We start from the raw sequence: 15921 nt of genomic DNA, 5'->3' as shown, positions 1-15921 counted from the left end.
CAGTACATTAGAAATGGTGTAGTAAGGGGTGCGTATACGCTTGCGCCTTCTGTGATAACACTCGCAGAGGCTACAAAACCGGCTTCACTGGTATAATACCTTATCTGTGGTGGTGCACCATTTACAGAAGACGCAGTTCATTTTCTCTGTCTTTTTTTGTTAACGCCACCAAACCTAGTTCAAGGTTAAACAGCTTCACTTGTAATAAGTTATGCCAATTTATGTTGTGTGAAACATCGTCAGGTACAAAACATACTCCGCTTGAAGAAAATGTTCGGTCCACCCGTGTAAACGGGTCTGAAATACCTCCACAATTGGAGGTCTCTTACACCCTTTTTCTTTACACCCTTTTCTTAGTTTCCAACACCCTAATTTGTAGCTTTACACCCTTTTGTGAAAAAGGGTGGGAAAAAATTGAACACCCTTTTTGAAGGGTGTTGAGATGGCAGGGAATATTTGTTGGATACTTAACAAAATTTCATGACTTATTGAATATAATAATTACCTCTCAATTAAAAGGTTTTTGCAAATCCGCATGCTAATTTGTATATGTTTACATTAAAATGCATATTTCTGAAATTAGCGCTGAAATATCTTATTTTTGCGACAAGCCCACCAGCTCTATTGGAGGTCTTTCCTCTGCTTTCCCTAAAAGCCTGAAGAGCAGACGTATTTCTAAGTAAGTATGTACTCGCTGTCCCCATGCATCCAGTTGGGTTTCTTGCTCAATTCGTTTGATGGTCAAGTGTGACTTGTGCATCTAGAATGTGTCTATGTGATGCTGCACTCTCGGCCCATCCACACCGTCCCGCGTAGCTCCGCTGCCAACACCCTTATTTTAGGGTGTTGAGCAACTTTACACACTTTTTAGGCTGTTCATACGAACACCCTTTTTTTCATCTTTACACCATTTTTTAGTCAAAACACCTTTCAAAGGTGTTCGCCATGAGATATGATTGTTACACCCTTTTCGGCCAAAAAGGGTGCAAGAAAGTTAAGTGTGTACTTAGTCTTCCTGTGACAAGATACCTTAAGTGCACACCCCTTGTGTGCCTTATAACAATGTTATGTAAGTCTCCTCTATTAGCTAATATGCTGGTTCTGCTACGATTGCAGGAACTCCCTAGAGAAAATACCAAAAGCGCTGAAGCTTTTCATTACTTATTTCTGGTACGATTATAGGATTACCAAGCATATTTTGGGTCATACGTACTTATTCTATCCTATTCTCAAGGTTGTTGGAATTACCGTAATTAAACCCTGGTAATTAAACCCCGCTTTCCAAGCTTTGCCCTTCTTCCCCCTCGCCGCGGCTGTTAAGCGTGCACGTCAGGAACACTTGCTGGCTTTCGGGTCGCTTCCAAAGTAGGCAGACTCATTACTCGAACAGGCTGACCACCGAGAATAAAAGAACAGTGTAGGAAGCCAATTCAGCGTAGAACAAAGCCTTGGCGTCAGCTGTCAGATGTTTGGGCTTTCTGTAAGTCTCTCGCAGACAGTGGTTCGAAATAGAAACGAAGAACGTCTTTTACTTGAGGAAAGCAATTCGATTTGTTGGGTTACACTTGTCCTTGTTTTGTGCTACGGCAGTAAAAAGGTGTAAATATAGCTTGTTTCCAAATAGGTTCTAAAAACTTTGTCACTTACATCGACACCCTTGGTGCCTCTGCAGCCACGAGCTTTCTAGTTACGTGTAATGACGCAATGAAGAATTGCTTCCTATCAGTACAGCGGCGCTATGTGCGCGACTTTAGGTGTTGATGGGTTCTTACTCCCTGTCGAAAAACCCCGCGTTTTTCAGCATTAGGAGAGCGATGGAATACGTTGGACAGAACGGAAAACACTAGAAAACGCCGAGCTGGACGACAGCAACGCGGGGAGGTCGCTGGAAAGAATCGAATAAAGGGCCAGACACATGTCCGCCCCGTTCCGTCGTGCGTGCATGCTGCCTTTGGCAGCCCGCACAAGGGAAGCATTGACGCTTGACGGAGTTCTCCTGGGTGCCCCGTGATTTTCGTAATTTCCTCTCGTAGGTGATTGTTGCTTCAAGTAATTGGGGTCACTTCCATTCATTATTAGCTTAAATTAATATGATTGGCCAAGCGGAGTTTTGAAAAACATTTTAGTTTTTGTAGTATATTGCAGTACTACAAAAATAGAAAAAAAATCACAACAGTGAACATACTAAAATTATGTCCCACATGTGCTCGAAAATGACGACGTAACTTAAAAAGCCAAAAAAAAAACGTTGGAATTACGAAAAAAAATTGAGGAGACGAGCCAGTCATGTAACGCGCTGCAGTTCCACAAAAATGCATAACTAGCGGAAGTGACACCTTTAATCGCTGTAATAGAGTAATGAAGTAAATGGTCAAGCAGAATATCCCCCTATATAGACAGCATAACCATTTCTCAAAAATTGGGCCGAAAGTTTAAAAAATGCATAGTTACATATATTCCGAAAAACGAAGACTCAACTAAAAAATCCCGAAAAAGAACGACTGCAATACGAATAAATAATCGCGCAAACGGACCAAACCAGCCTTACGCCTGTCATCTGCGGAAGAACACACTGTTGGTCAAGTGAATGCGCTTAATCAATATAATGGTGCAGTTTAGATCATTGTCGAAAAGAAACAAAATAAAAAATCAAAATAAAATAACCCAATGTATTAGGCTACTCATAGCCAAATCTCGCTCTAGAAAACTCAACGAATACTAGCGGCGTAAGAATGCTAGACGTTATTGACAATTATCTGGACCCGCCGCGGTGGCTCAGTGGCTAAGGCGTTGCGCTGCTGAGCACGAGGTCGCGGGTTCGATTCCCGGCCGCGGCGGCCGCTTTTCTGATGTAGGCGAAAAGCAAAAACGCCCGTGTGTACGAGATTTCGGCGCACGTTAAGGATCCCCAGGTGGTCAAAATTAATCCGGAGCCCTCCACTACGGCGCGCCTCATCGCCTGCGTTGCGTCGGCGCGTTAAAACCCCGCAATCAAATCAATCGACAATTATCTGGATTTCTACAAATGCTTTTCTCATTCAACGTGGCAAAGATATTGTTTACGTGGTTGTTCTTTTCATATGAACTTTAATAACACCACAGAATCAACCACGATAAAGGAAGCATCCACTGACTACACGGAGAAAAAAAACACTGGAATGCCGACACTTCTCAAAGATGTTGCTCTTTAGTTTATGCAGTGTTGTCTTTTGCAGTTACAAGACAGGCGAATGCGATACGCAGTTGCTTTTTTATCCCATATATTTGCTTCTGCTCGTACCAGAGATATCAGCAGATTGTTTTCGGGCCCATTGGTCAAGCCCACTCGTCACCGGAAAACTCGTCATGGGCTAACTCGTCAGACAGGCCTTTTGGTACATTGCCATCTCGAGATAGGAACTCTCGTGCAAGGCGCCTTTTCGTCGCATGGATTTTGTTACACCGCAGCCGGATGAACAAAATCCTCGAAGCCCTGACCGGAAATTGTCCTTGAAAGCCGGTCTGAGGCTGGTTTCTACAATGGTAAATTCGTTACGGCTGTTTAGGAGGGCCTACAGTGGTCTGTGTGTCTAGCAGGTGTGCATAATGAGCTGGATTTTTTTTTTCTTTGGGGGGAAGGGGCGCAGGAGAGGTCAGCGCGAACTGAATTTCTTCAAGTGCTGATTGTCAGGGGTGTTGAGGTGGTGTACGTCCGTATTTTCACGCGTATAACCTGCCCTTTCATACAACCCGCACCCCCACTTTCAGTCTGCGAACAAAAAAAATCAAAATTGATGAGGCTTCCACTAACTCGCGCAAGGCTTGAACCATAGCTAAGCTGGAGGATTTATTTCTATGTAAACAGTGGACACACCACCAGGCATTGCATTAGGTTTGGAATTGTTTATTTGTTGAATTGATTGATTGTGGAGGTTTAACGCGCCTACGCTACACAGGTGACGAGGCGCGCCATATAGTGGAAGTCTCCGAATTCATTTTGACCACCTGGAGATCTTTATTGTGCCTGCGCCGAAATCTCGAACACACGGGCGTTTTCGCTTTTCGCCTCCATCAGAAAAGCGGCCGCGAACCAAACGCGCTTCCTTGGGCTCAACAGTACAGCGTCATATCCACTGAGTCACCGCGGCGGGTAATTGTTTGTTAACATGTTCCGTTGTCGCTTTTCATTGTGGTAGCAATAGTCATCGTCGGACAGCACCCCCCGCGGCTCGCACTCAAATACCAAGATGCCAACAATCGCTTCGCAAGAATCCTGGGTGATCATGACAGCGGAGCGCCAGTGAACACGCCTCGGAATATTGCCCGCAACATCCGCTTCTGAACTGATGCAGTGAACAACGTCGGAACTTAGCGTTGAGGACTCCTACACAACGAGACAGCGAGGCAACACTGCAATATATAGTACAAATAGTACAACAGTACAAAGAGGGTGCAATAAACATTTTTTATTTCATGCACAACCTGGTCACTGCGTCATTTTAACTGCGTGCCATTTCTGGGTGACTTTTATTACAAATTTGCATGCAATTATCATTTTAATATAATTAACAGGGTATGACGGCATATTCACCTAACTCCCTACGTCAAAAACTTTCAAAGAACACTCGCTAGCCTACATCATTTCTAAATGGGCGACGTATATATAGCAGGCGGAAACTTCGCTTTCACGTTCCAAAACAAGCTAGTAATGCAAGTTTTTTCCTTGTGTGACGAATATTCCGGTGATACGAGAACTCCTCGTACGAAATGCCCTGGGACGAGTTGGCATTCCTGACCAGTTTACCTGTGATGAGTTGGCCTATGACGAGTGGACTTGTGACGAGTGGGCCTAGACCCTGTTTTCAGCGATGCGGGCCCCCCTTGAGCTGCCCATGGCTGCGGCGCAGGAGAAAGCCACCTCGCGAAATCCAGGGGCGGAGGACACACCGAATACGGGCTCCACTTCGAAACCCGCGCGAAACGTCATGAATGACGCTTCCGCGCCTTGTGCTGCCGCCCGCGGCCAGTTAATTGCCCACACGTTTGACGCGTGGCAGCGGCGGAAAATATCTATACTCGGTGACAACCTAAGAACGGCACCGGAACTTGCCGCTGTGCCTTATCACCGTAGCCGGATGTTTCTCCGCGCGGCGCAAGTAGGGCGTTACTGGGAATATTTTGAACATGGCGTGAGCCGTTCCTGTGATTTTTTGGGCTTAATATGCTTTTAAACGACTCCAGTGACGACACACAAAGTGCGTGAGACAACGCAGACGATATCACGCATTCATAGCAAATCCCTTTCAAAACGCGCCCGCACTGACGTCACGTGTCCGGCCCTTTGGCGGAGTGATACACTACATGAGGTGGTGCCGTTCTTGAGTTGTAACCGAGTATAGACCTTTTTATTTTCTTCGTCCTGGGAGCTTCCATTTTATAAGTGGACTGTGCTAGCGGCACTACAATTGGCGCAGTCGACAGGAAAATGTAACTGCGCATGCGCAACACAGCCCAGAACATGCTTTGATCTTATTTAAAGAGTAACGGATGAAAAGGTTTATAGCAGGTTTGACGCATGCAGAGAGCCGGTTTTGGGTGCCAGGCGGTGGCCGTTGCGGCTACCGGAACGGGGAATCGCGTGCACAGACGCGTCCTTCTCCGCCCATGTGTCCCCCGCTCAACAGGGGGACGTTGCCTCTGGGGACTGGGCTTCAGCTAGGGCTGGATATTACGGCCTCATGGCTCCGCGCGCCGGTTACGCCGTCGACCGGTTGTAATTCAGCGCCGCGATCGACGCAGATGCTCCGAAACTTAATGTTGCAGCCCTTGCGGTGCCAAAAATCCCACTTTTTTAGCGTGAGCTGCCCGGAAAGAATGCTGCGTACGAGCGATGATCATCTCGTTTCATTACGACAGACGCTTTGCAAGCGTCTGTCGTAATGAAAGTTGGTTCAATAGCTGCTTCAATTCCGGCCGCGTTAGAAAAAAACTTCGCTTCAAATTCGCAATTAACAACGCAACTTAGCACAAATCACGGTAATGTTGGAACACATAAGCATAGCCCGCTAACCAAACATAGCCCGCTAAACCGAACTTCACAAATTCCTGGGGTTGTTTGAGGGAATTGCAGTTGCATATACCGTGGACAATGTTTTATAAAAGAATCAGGCAATAAGGGTAGCCCGTCGCTAAAACGGACGCATAAACGACAAGCAAGACGTGCTTTTTGAAGACGTGATGTAAATATTGCAGTTTACATTCTGACATGTACTTGGGGTGTCTTTGAGAGCACTATTGCGTGAGGCGTTGTTTTATTTATTTTTTTCTAGCGAAAAACCTTCTCAATCAAGTTTGATGATTACTGAAAATAAGTTTTTAAAACCAGTAACTAGTTGCGACCTACCGGTGTGAAAAGATAAAAAAATGGCCCCAGTGAAGATTACCAAGACGTGTTAAAAAATTACCAAGACGTGTTAAAAAAAAGAGTAAACGTAGAAAGAAAAAAAAACGCGTGCCTTCGCTTTAGCGCGGCCGTTCCGAAGAAAATCCAGGGATGCAGGGTCACTACCGAAGGCCTGGCGCGCGACAGCACTCGCCGGGCGAGGGAGCCCACGATACGAATAAATGAGAAGGGCAAGGAGGTGTCGCAGAATAAGTTCCCGTGATCGGCCGCGGAACGCTTTGTTCCCTCCTGCTTTTTGTCTTTTGGTCAAACTTTGGTGGTGGCTGCGTGGCTGAGTGGCTCGTTCACATTTCACATCCGCGCTGTGCGTACTTGAAGTTAGGCGTAACGTTTTTGGAAAAACGTGCATCTGGTGTTTCCGGGAAGTGTCAGCAGCAATATGTGAAGCTACGGACGCTGTGCTAGAAGGGGTGTAGGCCCGTTCGTCACATGGCGTTTCCTAATAGGCCGGTTTGTAATAGGCCGTTTGGTCACATAGGTTCTCTCGTCAGAGGGCCGTTTGTTACTAAGGACAGTTCGTCACAGGAACGGTGAAATAAAATTTTCAGTGGTTTCTTTTTAAACGTAGGTGGCGATAAGGCGTCACTCATAATCGTTTGTACATGTTCCGTAGTGGTTGCTGACTAAGAAAGTGAATTATAACCAGCGCCCATGGTTCTCAAGATCTTTTTTCAGCAGAATGTGGAGTTAAGAAGTTTATTGATTGATTGTGGGATTTAACGCGCCGACGCAACGCAGGCGATGAGGCGCGTTTTAGTGGAGCTCTCCAGATTAATTTTGAACACCTGGGGATCTTTAACGTAAGCCGAAATCTCGTACAGAAGGGTGTTTTTGTTTTTCGCCTTCATCAGAAAAGAGGCCGCCGCGGGGAGTTAAGACGTTTTTTAGGAAGTTTTTTAGGAAGTTTTTTACTGTACCTTTTCTACCCGTGTGACATTTCCTTTGGAAGTAGTAAGATAAGCAAGAGACAGTGTAATTAACCAAAAAGTTAATTTCAACCGCCACTTTCTAAAAAAGCAAACGGAAAGGGTAACCCACGAACTGAAAAGGTTCAACCTGGTACGAATTATCAAGGTTAAAGCCTCAAACAAACAACCCCCCCCCCCTTCTCGATATCCGCCAAAAATAAAACTTACAGATGAAATTTCCAGGAACCAGAAAGTCGGTGCTACCACTTTCCCTAGTTCGGGACCACTCAAAACCAGATGCCTCTGACCAGTCCTCCATGAAAAGTAGGCTGTGACGGGTGGGCCTGTTCCCATGGAGGGTGCCCAAGCCGCCCGCAACTTTGAAGAGGGGTGCTGGCGATCTTCTTTGTGGCCGTCTTCCAACAACTTTATTAGGCTACGCCCCTGCGTCACTTTTGTTTCTAGTGTTCTTGAACTCGTATTTATCAACCAAGGTCACCCTACTGGCCCACTCTGGATTGCATTCTTTGCGTTCCAGATGTAAGGCCGAAAAGAGAGAAAAAAAGAAAACATGTACCTCGCTTCTCTCTTTTTAGTCGAACCATCCTATCCTACCTACTTCGCTGAGAGCCACATGCGTTCAAAAACGAAACAAACAAACAAAAAAAAGCATGGAAATTTGTTTTGTGCACCTCTGACGAACTTTCCCATTTGTCGAATCGGCCTATGACGAATGATCCTATGTGACGTAACGGCCTATTACGAACCGGCCAATGACGGAACGCCATGTGACGAGCGGGCCGTATCCCCTCTTCGAGATAGTGCTGCACCATAGAGACGTGCTCTTTTTGACACAAGATACCCTTCCAGGCCTTGCTATACGAATGCATTGTCAACAAATCAAGGTTCCACAATGTAGCCAAGGCAAGGAATCAGGCTAACGATGGACTTTTTATTTTAAATCTCTCATGTTTTGCTTTTTAAATAAAACCGGTTCCAGAAATGTTTGTTTAGTTGTGTTTTAATGTCCAGCCCCAAGGAACATATAGAACCAATCTTTCGAACGGTTATTGTCGATGCTCGTTTAATATTTGTTTCTACCCGGTGAATGAATTCGCTTTCATGAACCGAGTGAGCGTTATTGACGGAACGCTATGATGTAACAATGCAGTCAGCAGGGAGAAATCAGCTGAAAAGTGAACCAAATGAGTCTGGCTAAATTTTGTAGCGCTGCTTTGGTTCCCGTGAAGGAAGAACTTCTGTATTTTGTGTTAACAGCTGTGCGGGTTTGTAATTACAGGGCTATTAACAAAACAGGCCTACCGCCAGAATCGCCCGCGCTATCTGCTGGAGACGGCGTGGTCTCCGGCGTGTTGCAGCGTTATGTTCGAGCGTGCGCCGGATCCACGCGCTTCCGCGTCCGGCGTGTTCCAGCGTTCCCGCGTCCGGTGTATTTCAGCGTTATGTAGTCCCATAATCAGGCGAACGCTGAAAGCGTAGCTCAGTTGCCGCTGTGTTTTTCGATAGGGCTGCTACGGCTGCAAACAGAAAAACCCGACACTGCATCGGGATTCTTTTTCCCCACTTTAATTTTAGGTGCAAATCATCTCTTGCTCTCGGCTCCGTCGCCCGTCGTCCGTCGTCCGTCGTCCGTCCATGCACCGGCCCAGGAAGACACCGGCAACAATGCTGCTCCAGGAGCCTTTTAAGGGGAAGCGTGCTCGTCTCGCGCCGGTCCAGGAAGACACCGGAAACACTGTCGCTCCAGCCATAGAGTTTCTTAGTAAGTTTACTAGAGAGGAAACTGCGCCTCGTAAGCCATGTCGTCATGAGGGTCCATGGGAAGACACCCTTTTTGGCTTGGGCTTGGCATGACAATTGGATTCTTAAGCGGTTTTTTGGGATTTGCTTTCTTTACTATGCATTAACATGTTTACGAGCTACAAGGAAGCCGAAATCCTCCCGTTTCTATGGTAGCCGTGTTCAGTGAAACAGCAGGCAATGCGTGATCGCACCTGACGTTGCTCATGCCACAGTCGAAGGACGTATGACTGAGCGGGTAATATGCCGCCGCGAAATTTGTAGCCGACGAAAAGAAGAAACAAAACGTACTTCGACGAAGACAAGATACGGCAGATACGGGCGCTTGTGTGCGTCCTATCTTCTCGACGTCCACGACTGTTTAAAGCCACCTTTTCATTTTTCTTGAAAGTAGCTGGCAGTCGCGGTGCACCGGTTCACCACGAAGGCAACGTTTTCATAGGCACGCTCAAAAAACTTTCGAAACTCTTCAAACAACTTATCATTTGAAATAATGGTAAAACTAATAAAATCACAGTCTCTAATGAGTTACCCCCCAAATATCAACATTGTTCGTAAATACAAACTTGGCCTGCGGAATAGCGGACACAATCGTTCTGGCAAAAATACGCTTTACTTCTTATTTCCTTAGTTTTAAAACAGCCTGTTTTTTTCCCACTTATATAATTGCACACTATTCTTCGCGTTTTTGTGGCACTTTGTCTAAATTTGCGGTCACTAAAACGTTTCAATCCAAGCCAATGATGAAACTAAGGCGAGCGCGTTGTATAATGGTGGCCCATGACGACACAGACGACCTTGATTTGAGCCGCATAGACGCTAGCGCCAGATTCCTCTCTAGTGTATACTGTAAGAAACTCAATGGCTCCAGCATCTCACGGTCGGGGCTATGTCCCTCCCTTGTTGTGGCGCCATCCACACCCCCACTGCGCATGCTCAGCTCATTTGGGGCCGGCCCAGGAAGACACCGGGAACACTGTCGCTTCAGGAGCCATTAAAGGGTAAGACACAACCGGGCGTTCAGCAAGCCGAGCATGCGCAGTGGAGGTGTGGACGGTGCAACAACGACAAGGGAGGGACATAGCCCGTCGGATCTAATAAAACTACACCATCTTCCGGAAGGAGAACCCTGAGTAGTATGCGAAACAGCCACGGGCTCAACGCAATTTCCCATTTCGTAGTTCTCGTAAGTGAAAAGTGTGGTAGTTGCCATGGAAACCAAAGTGTAAATATAACGGCAGCTACGTACCTCAACCTAACGGAAACGACGAACTGAAACATAATGGGCACTTGAATCGAGCCCATGGCTGCTTCGATTCAAGTGTCGATTCAGGCGGCTGGTGCAAACGTTTAAACGCTGAGTAGCACACTATTATTGGCTGAGCCAGCACACTTCTTTAAATTCATCAACTTCAGCGTAAATTCAAAGCGATTAAAGATTTAAGCAGTCACGAGTTTAATATTTAAGCATTGTACTTTCCAGGGGTCGCTAAAAGCCGCACAAATTTGGCCTGGATCGAAGTATTACATTGGCGAAATTTTAATAGACATCTGGGTACACAAGTTCTTATCTTCTTAGGGCGGACAAGTTAAAACCATTTCGTTCAAAAGAGTGAGTATGACAGGCAGAAATGGTAAGCAAACCAGGAAGCGAAAGAAACAAACAAACAAACAAAGAGCTGATAAAGCATGGATCTAAACGGTTCGAGAAAGAGAGATTTCGAGCAGACCAAGAGATGGAAGGATATGGGAGTGAATGAGGAAGCCGAGAGAGAAACGACGAGGAAACGTGAGGAAGCTGGATATGAAAGGGGCACTGAACTCGAGGAACATGATGGGCACCAGCCGAAAGCGCGCGTGGAGACTGTGAAAGAGCACTGAGAGCACATGAGGAGGTAATGAGAGAGAGAGAAAAAATTAGCGCCCTTCCACTTTGTAAAGAAGGGTGACCAGCAAAGCTGGACGTAGTCTACGGAGTGCACCAAACAAAGAACTTTTGGTGTAATTTGCGATGGAGCATACTTCTTAGCTGATTAACTGAATGAACATCTGAAGGATCCAAGCTTTGTTCTTTCAGAAAACCATGGAGCTACGTGTGTCCCCCCGCGTCCTAAGCATCTTACTGTTTGTGTAACACACAATACGAATCAGCTATACCACTAAGGACTCCGGACAGGTCCCATCTGGCCGTTTAACGTCTGCGGTTAAGCCTCGCACCAGCACAACGGAAATGCCATCCATCAGTACGGGCATGAAAACTATTGGCGGTGAGCCCGACCACGGGCAACGCTGCGAAGCGCGTCTTCGTGACGTGGGCTTAGGGATTCTCGCATTTGCCGTCTGCTTCACTCTGGCTCACTCTACCTGCTGTTTCTTTGCGCTCAGTTGACTTCTGATGTTTGTCGGCACCAGATTTTACGCATGCCCAACTTTTTATAATATACACTAGCTCAATGCGTGATTTACAGTATAGTTTTCGACCCCGCTTCGGAAAAAAAACATTGCCAGCCAGGCGTTATTCGTGCGAAGCCGGTCCTGTGCGGGGAGTCGGAGCTAGGCGTCAACTTCATATTCAGAAATCTTTCGAACAAAGGGAACATCTAGAATCTAAAAACCGACAACAGCGAAAATGCAAGACCAAAACAAATCCCAGGCCTTCGGGGCTCACGGCTTTGGCAGAAGGCACTACGATTCCTGGTAATCGTATGTCAGGTAAAACAATTTTTGCAACCTTGCCGAACGCTCGAAAGTATTGTATCACATCACTTTACGTTGTAATAGCATGAAAGTGTCCGGACATGCACTATGGGGCGCAAAACATTTAGGTTGAGGTACAAATAACCGACGGTGTGTATAGGCGCGTGCTGGTACAGGCTTTGAACCAATATGGAAGCTTATTGAGCAAAACGGGTAATGTGTACAGTAAAAATGCAGTATCAATATGTTCGTTAAGACCTTGAGGTACCTTTCGGTACATTTCCGACATCCATGTTTACCCAATATTTAGATATGCGCTATAGTAACACTGCACTCAAGGGTGTACGAGGAGGAGGCGGTAGAGGAGAAAACTTTAAATGGAGCTGGTTAGTGGGCGGGTTCCTCTGTCCAGGACAGAGAGTAAGAGTAATTTTCTCCAGTTCATGGAACATCATCCCGAGTAGGACAGGATTTTTTCTTTACGACTTGAGGGGTTGGGAAACAATAAATAGCTGCTTCGAGATATTCATCGTTTATGATTCTTTATAATACTAAAAACCGGAACGTACACTATTGCTTGCGTTTGTTGGTGAGTATATCAAGACTTCAACACCGTAATGTCATTCGAGTTGAGATTCAGTGCGTTAGTTACGATAGAAATTCTCGGCGGAAAAGTCGCCTTCCAGTACTCTGGACAACGACGTCTGCGCCGTTTCACCGTGGCGTAGCAGAAACCTTCTCATTGCATTCGCATGTGAACAAACACATGCCGCGAATATGCAACATCTTGCCCGCAGCCATACCCACAGCCAACTTCTGAAGAAGGTATTGTATGCCTTACAGCCTGAAGAAAATTTTCACACAAACTATGTGCACCTCTCAAACACCCCCAAACCTACAAATAAGACATGTGTGGCGGTGCAGAAAAATTAATACTTTGGGCATAGAAAAATCATTCACCCGACACAAGTAAACAACAACGAAAGAAATAGAAGACAACCGCTTTGTTTATTACTTTGCGATGCGCGTCTAGGAACTCGCTGCTCGGTGTGTAACATTACACTGTTGAGCCTTCATAACAGCCTCTCGAAAATAGTGTAGCGGAGCCTACACATTTTCCATACTTATCGAGGAGCTCTGACCCCTTAACCTCGCAAATACGCTAGAAAGGACGAGTTACACACGAATATCTGACCGATGCTCTAAAGAAAGTTGGTCTCGCTCTCCTCGTGAGTTTCAAAGTTGTGCGGTATACAGCTTGAAGTTATTAAGAGATGAAGTAACTGGAAAAACAACTGAATTAATGCAAATACGATTTTTCGTTCCGTAAAAGATCACAGGGTTTGATTTTGAGCTTAGGCTTTGCTGCCCCTCACAAGTGGACCACAGCGGCACGAGTGTAGCAGCGGCGCAAGTGTAGCAGACGACAGCGGCGCGAGTCCCTAAGCGGACGACAGAGCCACGGGGCGCCACTCAAACATCACACCGCGAATAGCTGCGCCTGCACGCACACCCTCCTCTCTCCCACTATTCTCCAATACAAACCTGCGCACGCACAACCCAGCAACCGTTCATGTGCGCGTGCTCAGAAGTCACAGACGTGGTCGAAAATATCTCCTGAAAGCCCTTTGAAGAAGTGATATTGGCTCACGCCGGCGCTCCAAGCGGGGAAATTTCTATTGACCGGGAGGAATTGGCCGCTACTCGACGAGCTGAACTTAATGCGGTAATGGCGGCGCCAGCAGGTTTCCGTGGTTTTTGCCCCGTTCGCGCTTTTGTTCGGGCCGATGCTTCAATTCTTGGTTTTGTTCCTTCAAACGAACGGCATTCATCATTGTAGGCTAAGCGCGAGGCAGACAAAAGACAACACAAGAGATGAGACGAGGACAAGCGTTAACTTCCAACAAAGTTTATTTCGGGAAGCAAACAAATAGATACCCCACCCCAAAACAGTGAAAAAATACACAAAATCATCTAGAGATAACACGCTTGCCCTGGGCGAACATTCTATAGCCTCAGGAATTTTTACTCCTCATCACAAAGGGCGAGGGAGGGGGCTGACACATTCCGGCCCCACTCTACAAATATTTTCCGCTTCGATGATTTCGCGAATGAGCCTGCTTTTGCTTTTCCTTATCACAAAACATTTTTGAAATTCCGGCTTGCAACCTTTAGAACACACGTGCTGCAGTACAGTGCGAGGAGACCACCACGACCATTTATGACATTGCGTGCGTGTTCGCGGAGCCAATCATTTAAACAGCGACCGGTCTGTCCTACATATTGCTTACCACAAGAGAGAGGAATCTGGTACACCACATTTTCTGCACACGAAATGGAGGGATTTTTGTGCTTGTGGCGCATCCTCGGTTTACTTTTGCATCTGAAGATTTCATCTTGTTAGACATATACTGCTTTGCAGTAAATATTTGCTCCAATACACGCAGTGAAGGTGGTTGGAGAGCAAAGCTTTAAACGACACGCACACCACTTGCCCACGCGATTTCACTTGAATTAACACACGTGGCTCTACAAAGACTAAAACCAGGGATTCCGCCAGCCGTTACCTATAATTCGCGCGGGCGGCGTTTCGAACGCAGCAGAAGCATCAAGCGTCGGTCACGGCCGTGCTAGACGGGCGAACGCTGCCGCTGTAGCTCGGCCGTCAGTCGGGAGAAAGAAAACGGAGATGAGCGTCTTTCGAAGGGTGAGACAGCGGAACCTAGCCATCCAGGTGTGCCAGCTTGGGGCTACACCACCGCGCGACACAAGCGCAGATACCGTAACAATTCGGCATGTGAGCGTAGTGATTCCCGTTTATACTTATTTAAACCAATTAGTTTAGTAACTATGATAATTGCGAGAAAGCTGACGGAACTTTTATAATCGCTATTGATCAGAACCAGCTGCTACTTTCGCTTTTTGTAATACCTCTTAAAACACTACCGAATTGGTATTCACCAATTTAGAAAACGGGTACCATTCGTGGCAAGCAGTGTGCAAAAGGCAGCGTTTCTGCAGCGGCTGGATGTCTCCATGTGGTTTGTACATCTTGTTCTTCCGCCCTTCAAGCCAATCCTTCACGAATTTTTGCCGTACTACCACTGAATTCCGTCGGGTGTGGGTTACCCTGGAAGTGCTGCCGAACAAGTTAATCAAGCCGTGCGAAAGCAGCGCGCAATGGCCAGGAAGCTACGCCAAAACAGCCCCAAAACAACCGTCCCTATAGCAGACGATAAAGCCGGAGCGCCGACGCCGCCCCCGGCGAGCAGGCACTTCAACGCGGCGAACGCTGGTTAAATTCGTCGCACCATCCACAATGCACTCCATGGTTGATTTTTTGGTGGGGAGGGGGGGGGGGGGGGGGCTGTGCGCTGCGCACTGTGCGTAGTTCATATCAGTGAATTATGGAGGTCTTCGGTGTGGTATGGGAGAATAGTGGTGTGTGGGGGATTGTGTGCCGTGTGTGTAACTGAGGCACTTCCTCTCCTTGCATTCATGACTCAACTGCGTGCGGGTTCCCAGCTGCGTTGTTTTCCCGCCGAGCAAAGCAAGAGCCTCAATTTTGCATTTTTCTTTCTTTTTTTTTTTTGTAGCCCACTGGCTTTTCTTCCAAAAGATTTCGGAGCCTCGGCTTCCTGTTCTTTTATTTTTCTAGTCGGCATTAACCTGCTATGCCTTGAGCCGGGTTGTTCCCGTTTTTAGTTAGGTTGTTTTTTTTTTGTCGGTACATTAATTTGTTCCCTTTTTCTTCCCCCGCTGCCGCCTCCGCCACGTTGAGAGTTTGTTGTACCGCACTCCAAGAAAGAACCGTTGGCTTGTAGAGCTCGAAAGCTTTGCTTTAAAAAGGACGTGAGGAGGCGGAGAGGAGAAGTCAGAGGTGAACCGAGACAGCCGAGTGAGAAACAGAGGGCAGAGGGAATCGACACTCAAAAGCAGTCTGGCAAAACCAGACAAAGAAAGAGATTCGAAGCATTACTGGCCTTTTCGGCAATTAGCGAGAGTGCGTGGGCAACCAGCTCGGATCGTTGGACCCACTAACGTCCGCGACAT

The sequence above is a fragment of the Haemaphysalis longicornis genome, unplaced genomic scaffold (genome assembly GCF_048455015.1).
Source record: "Haemaphysalis longicornis isolate Haplotype H1 unplaced genomic scaffold, Haemaphysalis longicornis Haplotype H1 scaffold_2, whole genome shotgun sequence".
NCBI classification, from domain to species: domain Eukaryota; kingdom Metazoa; phylum Arthropoda; class Arachnida; order Ixodida; family Ixodidae; genus Haemaphysalis; species Haemaphysalis longicornis.
The sequence above is the reverse complement of the archived record's forward strand: the minus strand, read 5'-3'. Positions refer to the sequence as shown.